Source organism: Xenopus laevis, chromosome 8L (assembly GCF_017654675.1).
Source record: "Xenopus laevis strain J_2021 chromosome 8L, Xenopus_laevis_v10.1, whole genome shotgun sequence".
NCBI classification, from domain to species: Eukaryota; Metazoa; Chordata; class Amphibia; order Anura; family Pipidae; genus Xenopus; species Xenopus laevis.
This window is the reverse complement of record NC_054385.1, coordinates 25,829,314-25,845,723: the sequence shown is the minus strand read 5'-3', so window position 1 is coordinate 25,845,723 and position 16,410 is coordinate 25,829,314. Positions and strand designations below refer to the sequence as shown.

The following is a 16,410-nucleotide window of genomic DNA, read 5'->3' as shown; positions in this document are numbered from 1 at the left end:
TGTTGGTCCTGTTCCCCCCTCTGATCCGACAGTGGTTCGTAATGTTCTTATGCTGGTTGGGAGGAATTTTTTTTTTTGGAGGAATTACTGAGCACTAGATTTCTTTCTCTTAAAGGAGAAGGAAAGTCATCCTGCCAAATGTTAGGCACCCCCAAATGATTGTATTGACTAACCCCGGGCCGATGCTCCTATCAGCAGAAAGCTGCACCGGCCCGGGGTTATACCAGTGAGCACCATGGATCCATTCTCTTCCGTCTTTAACTAAAAAGTCAGATATTTCGTTCAAATGCGCATGTGTTTGCCCCGGGAAATTTGAAGCAAGAAGAAGCTCTGTGGTGCTCACTGGTATAACCCCGGGCCGGTGCAGTTTTCTGCTGATAGGAGCACTGGCCCGGGGTCTCAGGTAAGTAAATACAATCACTTGGGTGTGCCTAACATTTGGCACCCCTAAGTGCTGGATGACTTTTCTTCTCCTTTAATACTCTCCTAATTATGGGGTAGAGAGCAAAGTGCTGCCCAACAATTAAGAATCATATACACTATGTACCTGTATTAGAGCGATGGTGATAAATCCCTCCAATACATTGTATTAAGCCACATAAAATGATTAAATAGCCATAAACAACAAATACTCTACACGTATCCGTACCATAAGCAGAATGTACATGACCACATGGCTCTGCAAGTTACTTTCACTGAATATTTTTTTTACAAGGGGTTGATCATTCTGTCAAATGGCCAGCAGAAGGGTCTGTTAAAAGAAGTGACAAAAAGGAGAAAACAGAAGAAATGGTTACTTAAATAACAGTTTCCTTTGAGAGATACAGTAAATATGTTAAAAGAGGAAACAAAATATACCACACCAGTCATGTACAGATATCATTTGTAAACAATGAGTGTGTAAAAAAAAAAATGAGCTGTAAAATGAAACCAGTTTTCAGACCCATTCTTAGAATAGAATAGCACTAATACGAGCCACTATACCACCCACAGAACCTCTTATCCCAGTGATAGGACTATTTGACTTCAAAATATTTTCAGGGAGAGAAGAACTAATGCTAAACCAATTTTTAGATTGTGATGGTAGCTCCCAGTCACCCAAGAATATGGTAAAGGAAGACTGCTGTTTGTCAGAACCTAGCAGCCACAGCTGACCCTACCAGTGTCCCACAGCAGTAATAAACCTGTGCCTCATTAAACCCTATCAGCCGCCTGCTACAGGAATAGTCCAGCAGTCAGTGGAGGGTGAAAGTTTTATTTTGAGGAGACTTTACATTGAAGAAACTCAAGAAGTAAACCCCATAAGAACTCATAAGAGGTCTGACCAAGCAATCCCATAACTGACACTAGTATCTTCCTGTAACAGGAATAATTAAATTGATCAGTCCCATAGATGATCCTTTTAGCCAATCAATCCTACAGTTTGCTCTATTATGCCTCCCACTACCCCTAATCAGGTCTAACCAACCAATCACAAAGCTGACTTGGGCAAATTAATAGATGACAAAGTTAATCAGTGCAAAATGATCAGCCGCCAACCAAATCCTCAAATGACAGGATTTCTTACTCTAAACAATGTTACAGGGCAACCCCTTTGAAATAAAAAATAACAAAAGTGGTATAAAGGTGATACCTTTATACCATTATGGGAAAGCTAGGGTAGATGGGGCAGTGGGGTTAGTAAGGGGTCATGGGGGAGGAGTGAGGGGGGCATACAGTTTACCAGTTAAGGAGGTCCCTCTGTTACAAGGAAAAAAGAATAATGCTAACTTAACATATCATTCTCCACTAGTAATGCAAATTTCAAAAGTAAAAGAAGTAACCTCTGCTGTATGATGGCAAATGCACGGAGTTTGTCAGGTAACATGGGAGACCTAGAATTAATTGCATGCTCTAAGAATGATGATATAATTGGTATCACTGAGACCTGGTGTGACTGGACTGTGAATTTAAATGGTTACACCTTTTTAGGAGTGACAGAGGGATAATAAATGGTGGAGGAGTGTGTTTGTATGTAAAGCCTGCATTTAAGCCATGCACTAAAGAAATAACAATAGCTGGCACTGGTGAGGGTGTAGAATCCCTCTGGGTAGAGATTTTAACTGGGCAAAAATGTTACAAAGAGAATTATCATTGGTGTATGCTATAAACCATCTTGTATAAGTGACGAGTATGAAGCCCAGCTACTCTTGGAGATACAAGTGGCTTCACAGCTGGGTCAAGTTGTTGCTATGGGTGACTTCAATTATCCAGACATTGACTGGGGTAATGGGGTTGCCAAGACAGAAAAAGCTAGTAGGTTTGTAAATATGCTGAATGACAACTTTTTATTCCAGCTCATTCAAGAACCTACTAGGAATAACTCACTTTTGGACCTTGTAATAACTAACAATACTGAACACATCTCTAACATTTGTGTGGGTGAGCATTTAGGGAATAGTGATCATAACATGGTGTCCTTTGAGATTCTGTTGCAGAAGCAATTCTATAAGGGAGTAACTAAAACACTAAGTTTCAGACGTGCAAACTTAGACAGTATAAGGGCATCTCTGCAACATATTAAGTGGGAAATGCTTTTCACAGGGTTAAACACAGAACAAAAATGGGAAGTCTTTAAAATGCTGCTTAATAAATATACATGTCAGTATATTCCCCTTGTAAGCAAGGAACGTCGTTGCAAAGCAAAACTTTTTTGGTTCAATAGAAGTGTTGGTGTTGAGGTGGGTAAGAAAAGGTGTGCTTTTAAGGCTTTCAAGTTAGCTGGGACAACCAAATCATTTATAAGTTACAAGCTAAAATTGATATGGAAAAGGATATTGCAGCAAGCAGTAAAAAGAATCCAAAATTATTTTTTAAATATGTTAATAGTAAAAAAATGAAGCAGGAAGGGGTGGGACCTTTAGTTTCAGAGGGGGGTCAGCTGGTTGATGAAAACAAAATAAAAGCACAGATTCTGAATTCATATTTTTCGTCTGTCTACACAAATCAGGAAACAGTTATTGAAGGTTTCCTTCTTAATAGTCCCAATTCTAGTAATACAACTAATGTTGCATGGTTCCACACATGAGGAAATTCAAAAGAGACTAGAACATGTTAAGATAAACAAAGGTCCAGGGCCAGATGGTATTCATCCCAGGGTACTTAGTGAGCTATTGCTAAACCTCTTTACTTAATTTTTCAGGATTCATTGAGGTCTGGCAAAGTGCCGAGAGACTGGCAAATTGCTAATCTCTATTCAAAAAAGGATCCCGTTCTCAGCCTCAAAATTATAGGCCAGTTATTCTGACGTCAGTAGTAGGAAAGCTTTTTGAAGGGTTATTAAAGGATAAGATACTGGACTTTATAGCAAATGATACTATGAGTGTATGCCAGCATGGTTTTATGTGGTGGTAAATTGAAAATTTTCTAATTGGACCAGTGTTGTAAGTGGAGTACCAAAGGGCTCTGTACTAGGTCCCTTGCTTTTCAACTTGTTTATTAATGACCTGGAGGTGGGCATTGAAAGTACTGTTTCTATTTTTGCAGATGATACTAAATTGTGCAGAACTATAGGTTCCATGCAGGATGCTGCCACTTTGCAGAGTTGTTTGTCTAAGTTGAAGAACTGGGCAGCAAACTGGAAAATGAGGTTCAATGTTGATAAATGCAAGGTTATGCACTTTGGCAAAAATAATATAAATACAAGTTATACACTAAATGGTAGTGTGTTGAGAGTTTCCTTAAATGAGAAGGATCTAGGGGTTTTTGTAGATAACAAGTTGTCTAATTCTGGGCAGTGTCATTCTGTGGCTACTAAAGCAAATAAAGTTCTGTCTTGCATGAAAAAGGGCATTAACTCAAGGGATGAAAACATAATTATGCCTCTTTATAGGTCCCTGGTAAGGCCTCATCTGGAGTATGCAGTGCAGTTTTGGACTCCAGTCCTTAAAGGAAAACTATACCCCCAAAATGAATACTTAAGCAACAGATCAAAATTGAATGACATATTAAAGAATCTTACCAAACTGGAATATATATTTACAAAAATATTGCCCTTTTACATCTCTTGCCTTGAACCACCATTTCGTGACTCTATCTGTGCTGCCTCAGAGATCACCTGACCAGAAATACTACAACACTAACTGTAACAGGAAGAAGTGAGGAAGCAAAAGGCAGAACTCTGTCTGTTAATTGGCTCATGTGACCTTACATGTGGTTTGTATGTGTGCACAGTGAATCGTACGATCCCGGGGGGCGGCCCTTATTTTTTAAAATGGCAATTTTCTATTTATGATTACCCAATGGCACATACTACTAAAAAAGTATATTATTATGATAATGGTTCATTTATACATGAGCTGTTTTACTCAGTATCTTTTAATAGAGACCTACATTGTTTGGGGGGTATAGTTTTCCTTTAAGAGGGATATAAATGAGCTGGAGAGAGTGCAGAGACGTGCAGCTAAACTGGTTAGGTGTGGAAGACTTAAATTATGAGGGTAGACTGTCAAGGTTGGGGTTGTATTCTCTGGAAAAAAGGCACTTGCGAGGGGACATGATTACAATTTACAAGTACATTAGAGGACATTATAGACAAATAGCAGGGGACCTTTTACCCATAAAGAGGATCACTGTACCAGAGGCCACCCCTTCAGACTAGAAGAAAAGAACTTTCATTTGAAGCAACGTAGGGGGTTCTTCACAGTCAGGACAGTGAGGTTGTGGAATGCACTGCCAGGTGATGTTGTGATGGCTGATTCAGTTAATGCCTTTAAGAATGGCTTGTATGATTTTTTGGACAGACATAATATCAAAGGCTATTGTGATACTAAACTCTATAGTTAGTATAGTTATGGTATATATAATTTGTGTGAAAGTAGGGAGGGGTGTGTGTATGGATGTGTGTATGGATGCTGGGTTTTTATTTGGAGGGGTTGGACTTGATGGACTTTGTCTTTTTTCAACCCGTTAATGGAGTGATGAGGGCCATTGAAATGATTTCCTATGATGGGTCTGGGAATATACTTTTGAGCCTCTTGTCCTTATGATAAGGACCCTCAGAAAAATAGCCAGAGATCTACAAGGTACAGTACACTATAAGAGGCTCAAAAGCATATTCCCAGACCCACTACTCCTAGCATTCATACAGCCTCCCAACCTAAAGTCACCAATAACAAGAAGTGCCTTATTGCACCCACCAAAAATGGAACATACCCCTGTGGCAAAAAACAATGCAAAACCTGCCCACACATCCTAACATCAGGCATAATACCAATTCCATACACATTAGAGGAATACAGCATCCATGGTCACTACAACTGTTCTTCTTCCAATGTGGTGTACTTAATACAGTGCACTAAATGCATAACAGGGGAACTGTATATAGGAGAGACTGGACAAAGTCTGAGAAAGAGAAATACACATTACCAATTCACTGTAACCAATAAAAAACTGGACACACCAATATGAAATCATTTCAATGGCCCTCATCACTACATAAAGGATTTACAAATTTTGGTTCTAAAAGGCAATTTTAAAACAGATAATGATAGAAAAGTGTGGGAATACAAATTAATGGAACCTTTTAATTCTCTGAAGAAGGGACTAAACCTGGACCTTGGATTCATGGCTAATTATGTGGACTGAGAAAGGCCTGCACCAGGTCAGAAATACCAACATGTGTGGATATGGATCATAGAGAGATCATATGGAATTCCTTTGTTTCTACACTCCAATAATTCAGCTCTAATTTATACTCATCCTTTTTGTTGGTCATTTGACCTATGAGCTGAATGTTGTATGAACACCACAGCTTCATTGTAATTAGCTTGAAAAATTAACCAAAATGTTCTGAAAGCTTACTATTAGTTAGACAATAAAGGTATCACCTTTATACAACTTTTGTTATTTTTTATTTTTCAAAAAGGTTGCCTTGTAACATTTTTACTGGCTAACATGGTACAGCAACTTTACCTGCAATTACTCTAAACAACTAAGGATTAAATTATCTGATATGATTTATTGATTGTGAAGATGATCATTTTGGTCCCATGCACATGTTGGGTCAAGAAATGCTTAACAGCAACATGGGCAGTCAGGCATTCAAAGGATTCCACAAAGGGCCACGAAAGTAAAAAATAAAAAGTCTTTATCCAAAGCTACATCAAAATAGTCAGCATCTTCATCCACCATACGCATTTAGTATCCTAAGGTTGCCGTTCCCTATGCTGAGGGTCTGGGTCTGGTGCACCTGGACCAAGTTTTCTACTTGGTGAGTGTTTCTACAATTTGGTCTTTGAAGTGCCCAGGGTCGGACTTGGGTGTGCAAGGCACACTGGGGCTGCTAACCCAGAGACCTCAACACCCCCTCTGGGGCCACCTGCCCGCCCACCCAACACCTTCCCGTCCACCCAACACCTTCCTTTGGTTCTTAAAGGCAATTTTAAAACAGATAATGATAGCAAAGTGTGGGAATACCCAATGGGCCCCCACGGCCCAGGCCTGATCCCCCACCTGCCCTCCACCATTGCTCCCACGCTGCCCTCCCTCCATCGATTGGGGCAAACGTTTGCCCCAATCGATGGAGGGAAGGCAGCAGGTGGGGCAATGGTGGAGAGCAGGTGGGGATCAGACCTGGGCCGTGGGGCCCATCAGGTTTTTCCTGGTGTCCTGCTGGCCCAGTCCAACCCTGCAAGTGTCCCCTCCTTTATTTGGTTTATATTCAAGAAATGCTTATACAGCTTTAAGCTGGGAGAATGCTTATTTATGGCTGGTATTTTTCCAGCAAAGGTCTTTCTTAACTAGGTGTTTGCACACACACCAGCACACCAGCAAGCATAGCAAATATACATAATTCAACACTTGCTCTAACTTTTCGTTTAAAGTGTATACTTTAAACAAAAATTCAGAGCAAGTGTATACAAAATATCATTTTGTTTCCTATAAGAGATTAAAGGAGTTCACTTGTTGGGGGGAAATTACATTCACGATTTCGTATATTCATCCAATGCCTATATTTTTGCCAATTGCCAGTGTCTCCATCTAATCGTTGTAAGAGTGAGGCCTGGCTATCAGGTTTTCTGGAGGGTCCTAGGGCATAAAAAAGTTTACAGGGTGACACAGTGATAGCCTATATGATAGGGTTTATTAAACTAAGAAAAAAAATCGAGGTGTAGAGGACACACTTCTCCAGTGCTCCCAACCTGAGCCAGCTGCAAAGCATGAAACAAGGCCTTAAAAGCTCAAATGAAATGGGGAAACACCTCAAAAAGGGTGAGCAATATTCCAAACTACTGCACAAAGCACCGTCTCCCTTTTTGGGCAAGAAATCCAGCGCCCACGCAGAAGCTCACCAATCCAAGATGGCGGATATCACGGCTCCAAGCCCCAGCCCGACCGGCTCAGCGTGCTCCGCTTAGCAGGCACACGACAAAATGACGCACTGGGTCAATGATCACCATAAATATATATGCTACGAAAACATATGGTGTTTTGCGACTCACATGGCTAACAATACAACAACGAAGGGCACGGAGACCCTTAACCACTATCTTAGTCGCATACAGACGGGCTTTTCCCTTCAACCTTTAAGAACCGGATAAGTTGGAGGCCTGTGAGCATATAGGCCTGCCACCAATGGACCACAAAGAATTGAGAGACCTAGCCTACTGCGGAGATTTTCTGGACACTTTGGATACAGCACAATGGCAAAAAAAAATGGCACAAGCTCACACCTGCAAGTACCCTAGAAAGAACGGAATAATCACGGTAATCATCATAAAGAAATTACCCACTCCATAATAATGGATCTATAAAGACCGGGACAGTCCCCATATGGACAAAAATCCTTTGATTGAATTCGAAAATGGACTGCTAAAGCCCGAATACTAGATAATGGTTTTACAGAAACTTTCTCTACTTAGCACTATTTGAGACACTATTAGGGCTTTAGCACACGGGCAGATTTGGGGAGATTAAGTCGTCTGCCGAAAATAATCGCCTCCCCTCTTCCCCCCCTTTTTTTCCTTTCTCTTCTTTCCCCTCTCCTCACTCCTCTAAATTTCTAAGATGATAAATGCTGGACTAGAAGCCCAACTGGGACTACAGATGTTCTTGTGTAATATACTTCTGCTTATCATGGTTTAACAGGGTAGATGGGTCAAGGGGAAGACCCCACTTTAAATAAGGCCGAGTAATAGCTATAAGGGTAAAGCTCAGGTTGAGGATGGTACACCTGGATCCCGAGTCTCCATACTCCTGTCTCTCCAAGGGATAGCCAAAGGGTTGACCACAGGCGTGCCTCTAGGGTACATCACGCCTGTTGTATGGTTATTGTTTTTCTCGGATTGTTGTAAAAAATTCTCTACTCTCTTCTCTAAAAGTAAAGATTAATAACGTAACTTACACCTTTGCCTCAGTCTACTTACCACCCACAGAACGACACAAAGCCATAACAGGCACACTACAGGCCCTTTCAGAATTCGAACAAGGCACACTTATAATTGGCGGTGGTTTGCGATGAAACCATTAGTAGACACCTCCTCAGGATACTCCAGCATACCCCATAGAAAATTAGACACCTTTAAAAAAACAACTTAGAGCTCACACCCTGATAGACACATGGCGCCTTATCAACCCCACAATGAAAGATTACACATATTACTCTCAAGCACATAGTGTATACTGTAGGCTTGACTACATCCTTACCGACACTTAGATGTGACACTACTAAAAGATGCCAATATAGATTTAGGGGTAAATTTATCAAAGAATGAAGTTCCGCCACTAGAGTGAAATTCCGTAGCTCTCCATTCATTTCTATGGGATTTTGAAAGGCCTATTTATCAATGGGTGAAAGTGAAATTTCACCCTTTGATAAATACGCCTTTAAAAACCCCATAGAAATGAATGGGAAGTGGCGGAATTTCACTCTAGTGTCGGAACTTCACTATTAACTTCACTCTTTGATAAATATACCCCATAATCTCATGGTCAAACCACGACCCAGTAACCTGTGCCCTAATACATACACAAAATGTACACGGTTCCCCCCATTGGAGACTTAATGACTCCCAGTTACACGATCAACAGATTAAGAAAGAAATAAGAGCTCGTGGACACTTTGGCTAGAACACAAGTGTGTAATACGAGGTGAACTCATTAAAATAGGTGCCATAAAGAAAGCAGAAAGGAACACTGCATTCAAAGATTTAATTTCCAAAATCTGCACTTTAGAAGCTCAACACAAACAATCGAAGCTTGCACACATTTTTGATGCTCTCACTCTAGCGAGAAAGGAGCTCCGAGACACATATTCTCTTTACTCAAGCAGAGCCATAGAAATTAATAAAACATTTTTTTGAACATGGCAATAAATGTGGACGATTACTAGCAGCCATGCTCAAGAAAAAACAACTACGCAACCACATAACGCAGATCAGAAGGCCACTTAGTAACCAACACAGCAGACATAGCAGAAGTTTTACATACAACTATACCAACTACCCCAAACCCTCTTACAGAGCCTCACATCTGAGGAGAAGCTACAGGCTTGCAGAAGCTACATTTGTAGCGCTAATTAATATTCCAAGAATCACCTCTGAAGTATGAGCAGTACTAGATTCCCTGATCTCGAAGGAAGAAATTTCATTGGTACTCAAAACTACTAAATCACTCAAAGCCCCTGGTCCTGATGGCTTTACTATTTCCTACTATAAAGAACTAGAAAACTATCTCACCCCCCATCTACTTACAGCGTTCAATTCCATAATAACAGGAAACACTTTCCCTAAAGAAGCACTAGAGGCCCATGTTACATTAATACACAAAAAAGGTAAAAGACCCATTAGACCCAAGTAACTTTAGACCCATATCACTACCAACAAGGACACAAAATTATATGCCAAAGTTCTGGCCACAAGACTAAATCAAATACTATCCTATCTGATCCCGAACAGGTCGGATTTGTTTTGGGTAGCGATACCAAAAGATTGTTCATAATCCAATACGCCAAAAACTCAGGCACCCCACATGTAATGTTGTCCACAGACGCAGAGAAAGCTTTCGACAGAGTAGACTGGGGCTTCCTCACAGCTACACTGCAGGAAATCAATTTGGGTCCTAATATGATAAATTGGATATCCAACCTATACACTAACCCAACAGCTAAATTAAAGATAAACGGCGACCTCTCCTCAATAAAGTTAGGGCAAACCCAGATATCGGTGGATTTAACGTAGGAACATAAAATAGCTGCATTCGCGGACAACCTATTATTCTTTGTGAAAAAACCCTAGAATTCCCCTCCCAAATTTTTTACTAGAGCTTCAAAATTATAATAGATACAGCAACTTCAAAATCAACTTATCGAAATCAGTGGCCTTTAACATATCACACCCACACAAAGACTTTATGGATATTCTACAAAATTTCCCTATTAAACCTGCACGCACATATTTTACATATCTAGGAATTAAGATCTTTCCTGATCCCAGACAAACAGTAGAGCAAAACTATAAGGACCTGCTACAAGCTATCTCCCGGGATTTACAAAACTGGTCTAAACCTGCTATATCTTAGATAGATATACCTATCCCAAACAATCCCATACCCCCCCCCCCAATTAATGTTCTGATCACTAAATATTTTAGCTAGTAAATACATGTGGATGAATAAAAATTCTAAAATTGCACGCAAAAAGCTCTCAGCTCCTGAAAAGCATGGAGGCCTAGGCCTTCCAAATTGGGAAAACTATCACAAAGCTGCCCTCTTGACTAGATGCCTAGACTGGTCTTTCCACAGACAGTACAAAATGTGGATTAGAACAAGAATCTATGGTGACGCCACTCTGGGCCAGCTTATGGCTACCACCCACGAGCAGAATATATAGAGACAAAACAGACAATAAGATGAGATACACCCTAGAAATCTGGGATGCACTCGTCAAAACGGGCAAATGGGTAAATAACCCCCAATTACAAAGGCTGGCAATGACGGCTACACTCAGGCGCAAGTTTTTTTTACTCTGGGAACCAATTAAAACCAATAGAAGAAATAATTATTGATCAAGAAATCTTAGGTTTAAGGTTTTCAGGTTTAAATATCGCCAGGTCAGGCACTTCATCACCTCAATATTTACTGCACAAACACAGAGACAAGAACCCACAGAAATAGAACAAATATGGTCTACAGACAAAGCACCAGCAAAAGCAATCTCCCTTTTGTAGAGAAATATCACAGAACTCTTACCATACCCAGCTAAATACTTCAAAACAAAATGGGAAACTGACTTAGCCATTACCATAAACCCGGATAGATGGGAAAAGATCACTCGATTGATGCATACCTCATCTCCGTGTACAAAAATGCAGGAATTAAACTATAAACTATATACAAAATGCTATAGATATCCCACCAAGCTAGCTAAAATCTACAGGACGGTTTTTCCTCTATGCTAGAGATGTAAAACAAGCCAAGGGACTCTGCCACATATTTTCTGGAGCTGCCCCATTCTAAAGCCATATTGGTACACAATACGGAATATCATTTTACAGATTACAGGGACTGATGTTAAAGATGATCCTCTCTAACAACTCCCTTGCTCAACATATAAAAAGTCATTGGGGCTCATTTATCAACACTGAGCAAATTTGCCCATGGGCAGTTACCTAAAGCAACCAATCAGTGATTAGCTTTTTGAAACCAGCTGCAAGTTGAACAATGAATGCAGCAATCTGATTGGTTGCCATGGGTTACTGCCCATGGGCAAATTTGCAGCAATCTTGATAAATGAGCCCCATTGACACCTGTACTATTAGACACTGCTAAACGGGGGGGTCTATTTGCTTCCACCTAAGTGGGATCACAAATAGACCCCCTCCTCCGTTAATTAAATATTGGTTTAATAAGGTATCAGAAGTCCACAGATTTGAGATGATGAGGCTTACAACAGAAAAAGAAACAGGAAATTTGATTAAAAAATGGCTCTATTGGACCCAATATATTGGATCAGAACACTACCTGCAGCTTATCTTAACCTGAAACCAGAAACAACAAAGGTGAGCATCCCATGATATGGATCGCAGAAAGCCATAACTGTGCTACACAGAGAGCCAAAGAATTCAGTCTCGTCTGTCAGCTTTCTCCCCAGACCCCAGCTGTTTTATTCCAGGTAAAAGTAAAAGACGAATACTGGCCTGACTGTGAGAACTCCTGGACAGAACCTACCTACGTCTATCCTATATTTTTCTCCTTCTAAGCTTGTTCTTCTTTTCATACTTTTCTATCTCTATTTTTACATTATTATTGTATGTTACAAACCACAGTTCATGACATCACCAGGCTTTATTATTATTAAAATGTGTCAGCACAATCTTGTACATGCTCATATATGACCGGCCAGAAGCAAATTATACAGGGAGCTAGTAGTCACACCGAGGAATGGACATTTTAAAGCAGCTGATCTGGCCACAGCCACTCCACCTCGAATACACTCCTGAGGCCGAGATAATGATGTAATATATACAGCAGAGCGCACGCGTCCTACAGTACCATTATGCTTAATTATTATCATTTATGCTGACATAAGAATGTCACCTGTTTTTGAATGTATAAAACTAGGAAAAATTCTAATTAAAAAAAAACCTAAATCTACTTTTTGGGGGAAAAAAAAAGAAAAATAAATCAACCGTGTGCACCCTCAGTCATCTCTGTTGCATTTACAAACCAGCCTAAAAAAACCAGCTAATGGAGGAAGTGATACTGAGCCCCCACCCTTACCCAAATCGTGTGATTTTGTTTCAATCACTTCCCCATTTTCTACACAAAACTGTTTTTTCTTTGCAGTTAAAGCAGAAGTAAATGCAGATTTCTCTTTGCCATGTGAGCAGCAGGTATGAACTATAGTAAGTTTAGGTATAGGTGCAATAAGCCCAAAAAGCCCCCATATACTGTAAGGCCATGAAACACGTACAATTTTCCTAACCAGGGCTTGCACAAAAAAAGGTGATATTTAAAAATGAATTGTATTTGCACAATGGTACAGCAATAGTATAATAATACATCACACAGGTAAACCCATTCATTTATAATGGGTTTTATAATGGCCAATTTATATCCAACAAAACAGTTAAATAGGCATAGCATAAGAGAATAGATACATACTACCTTCAATCAAGCCAATCAAAAGCTAAAAGACTAGGATATACTGGCCACAGAATGAGAATTTAACATACATGCCTTTTTCAAGGGGAATTCTGGGGTGTCTAGCTAAGTGAGCGATATAAAATCTCTAAACAATTGATTATAGTGCTTATTGAAGTGTTTTGTATGATATTGCCTATGTGATGTAATATTGTACTATTGCTGTACCATTGTGCAAATACAATTCATTTTTAAATACCACCTTGTTTGTGAATTTTGTGTGCAAGCCTTGGTTAGGAAAATTGTGAACTACAGTACTGACCAACATGCACAATAAAAAGATTATTGCATAATACTGTATGTCTAGCATGCAGCCTCAGTCTCTCCCTACTATACCTGCATACCTCCTAACTGTCCCGTTTTTAGAGGGACAGTTCCTCTTTTGACAGCTCAACCTGCAGTCCCTCATTTGTACTGGAAAGTTTAGTTTTTCCCTGCACTGAACAGTCAGAAAAATAAATAAAGTTTCTGGCAGAGAGCACCGGTGTCGGACTGGCCCACAGGGATACCAGGAAAAGTCCCGGTGGGCCCAGGTGTCAGTGGGCCCTCGTGCAGCCATTCATTGGCCATTCCCTATTTTTATGAGAGATAAATGGCTTAATAGATGGAATAATAGATTACAGTATGTAAAGAAAAGAGACTAGGAGAATAGAGGTTGAGTGAGGAGAGGAAGAATAATAGTAGTAAGAGTGGGCCCCTGGTCTAAGGTTACTTGGTGGGCCCCTGGTTAAAGGTTTTTGGGTGGGCCCCTGGAGCACAGAACAGCCACAACAGAAGATAGGATACATTTGTAACAATTCAATGTATGTATCTAGATAAGCAAAAGTTAGGTTCACAGCCTTAAGGCCAATTCAACTTCATTAGCAAAACTGTAATAACTGAAAAAAAACGTAACTTAAAATTAACATGGTAATTAGGCGGCGTGGCCACAAAAATGGGCTTGGTCCAAAAAATTGCCACGCTACGCGCTGCAACTTTTTTGTCCCTTTTTTTATTTCCAAAATGTTGAGAGGTATGTACCTGCTATCCCAAATCCACAGTTCCTTCCCAGAGACTATTATCCCACTGTTACTATAGGCACCATCTCTCCCTACTATACCTTCTATCCCACATCTACAGTCCCTTCCCAGAGACTATTATCCCGCTGTTACTATAGGCACCAACTCTCCCTACTATACCTGCTATCCCATAGTCCCACTCCCTTCCCAGAGACTATTATCCCACTGTTACTATGCACCATCTCTCCCTACTATACCTGCAGCGTATTGGCGCATGCACAGTTGGAGCAATCTTCCAGTTCGCAAAAATTTCGCATGCGCCGAAAGAGGCGGAAATCGCCGAAGGGGAGAAAGAAAACACAAAGATTACAGAAGAGAAGAAGATGGCGACTGTGAGCTCTACTGCGCTCAATCTGTAACATACTAAAAGTTAATCAGAAGGTGAATCACCCCTTTAACATTAAGCTCCTCCCCCTACCCAACATACAGATACAGGTATGCCACCATCCAGAATGCTCAGGACCTGGGGTTTTCCAGATAAAGGGGTCTTTCCACAATTTGGATCTTCTGAATCTTAAAAAAATCATGTTAGCATTAAATAAACTCAATAGGCTGCTTTTGCCTCCAATAAGGATTAATTATATCTTAGTTTTGATCAAGCACAAGGTACTGAGAAAAAGGAAATCATTTTTTAAAAATTTGAAAAAAATTGAATTTACTTGGATAAAATGGAGTCTATGGGAGACAGCCTTTCTGTAATTTGGAGCTTTCTGGATAACAGGTTTCCAAATAACAGATCCCATACTGTACCTGTACTGGCAATTAGTCCTGAATGTGCCAGCAGCTGCCCAGCCTCATTCTAGCAGAAAATAAAAGGAGCAGAGTCTGGATCAATAAAACACAATGAATCAGACATTTGCTTTAGACTCTCTCCAATTCACTTTCACTTTCACTGAGAAAAGTCTGTTCAATGAGGCTTGGATTTCTAATGAGATGTAAAATGCCCCAGAAGTACAGATATGGGATCTGTTATCTGGAAACCTGTTATGCAGACAGATCTGAATTACAGGCAAGCCAGCTCCCATAAACTCGATTTTAATCAAAAAATTTTGCCTTTTTTTCTCTGTAATAATGAAACAGTGGCTTATACTCATATAATCATAACCAAGATGTAATTAATCCTTATTGGAGGCAAAACAATCCTAATGGGTTTAATTCATGCTTAAATGTTTTTTTTAGCAGATTAAAGGTGCAGAGATCCAAATTACAAAAAGATCCCTTATCCGGAGAACCACCGGTCCCAAGAATCCCATATCTGAAGTGCTCGTGAAATCGAGTTTGAGACTAAAGGTTGGAATACATGGTAGAGTGTATCAGAGAGCAGATGGGAGGAGGTAAGAGTTAAAGAGGAAGAAGGGTTTTTATGTTTTTTTATTGAAAACGCACTGTGGGAAAGGAGGGTCGGCGTGTTCTTACCATTTACAGATTTGATTGTAGAAGGATACAATCTCAGAAGTTTGCTGCTGCCATTGATTCCTCACTCGTGCACCAGCTCAGTGTCTGTCTGTGCAATACAGGCTGGAGGAGAATAAGGAAGGTTGATTCCTTTAAGTCACGTTACAACATTCCCCTGACGTAGAATGAAGCCCTATGGCTCACACTGAGGAGGAGCAAATGCAGCAGGAAATAAAGAGAGCTGCAGAAGAGAAAGAATCGCAGCTCCATTTACATAATAAAAGGCAAACATGCCCTGTGTGTGTGTGCATAAGGGAGTGTTTATTGATTTGTCAACCCCCAAAGGCTATCCTTGTCTCACACTCACTATAGTTATTAATGGAATAAGGGTTATGTCACTGGGACATGGATAGCTGCTACTAAAATTAGTTTTGCTGTATCTTATGGGAGTAAAGGAGTGGTTCACTTTAAAGTAAACTTTTATAGAATGCCCAATTCTAAGCAACTTTTTAATTGGTCTTCATTATTTATTTTTTTATAGTTTTCTTTTAATTTCTTGCCTTCTGACTCTTTCCAGTTATCAAATTACTGACTTCATCTAAAAAACAAATGCTCTGTAAGGCGAAAAAAATGTATAGTTATTGCTACTTTTTAATACTCATCTTTTTTTTTTAAGTTTTTATTTTTTCCGATTTTTTACAACAATAAAAATAAGAAAGAAAGATAAGGGAGAAAATGACTCATCTTTCTATTCAGTCCCATTCCTATTCATATTCCA

At 39.9% G+C, this 16,410-nt stretch overlaps 1 protein-coding gene across 1 annotated transcript in view; it reads right to left on the bottom strand.

The window, feature by feature from the left end:
* The window catches only part of LOC108698278, a 34,589-nt gene extending 18,760 nt beyond the window's left edge, over positions 1-15,829 (bottom strand). The window contains exons 1-2 of the mRNA XM_018229644.2: positions 15,654-15,829; positions 650-751 (exon numbers count right to left, since the gene is read on the bottom strand). The gene's annotated coding sequence lies outside the window, so the exon portion shown is untranslated. The remainder of the gene's footprint in view (positions 1-649; positions 752-15,653) is intronic.
* Positions 15,830-16,410: the final 581 nt, after the last annotated feature.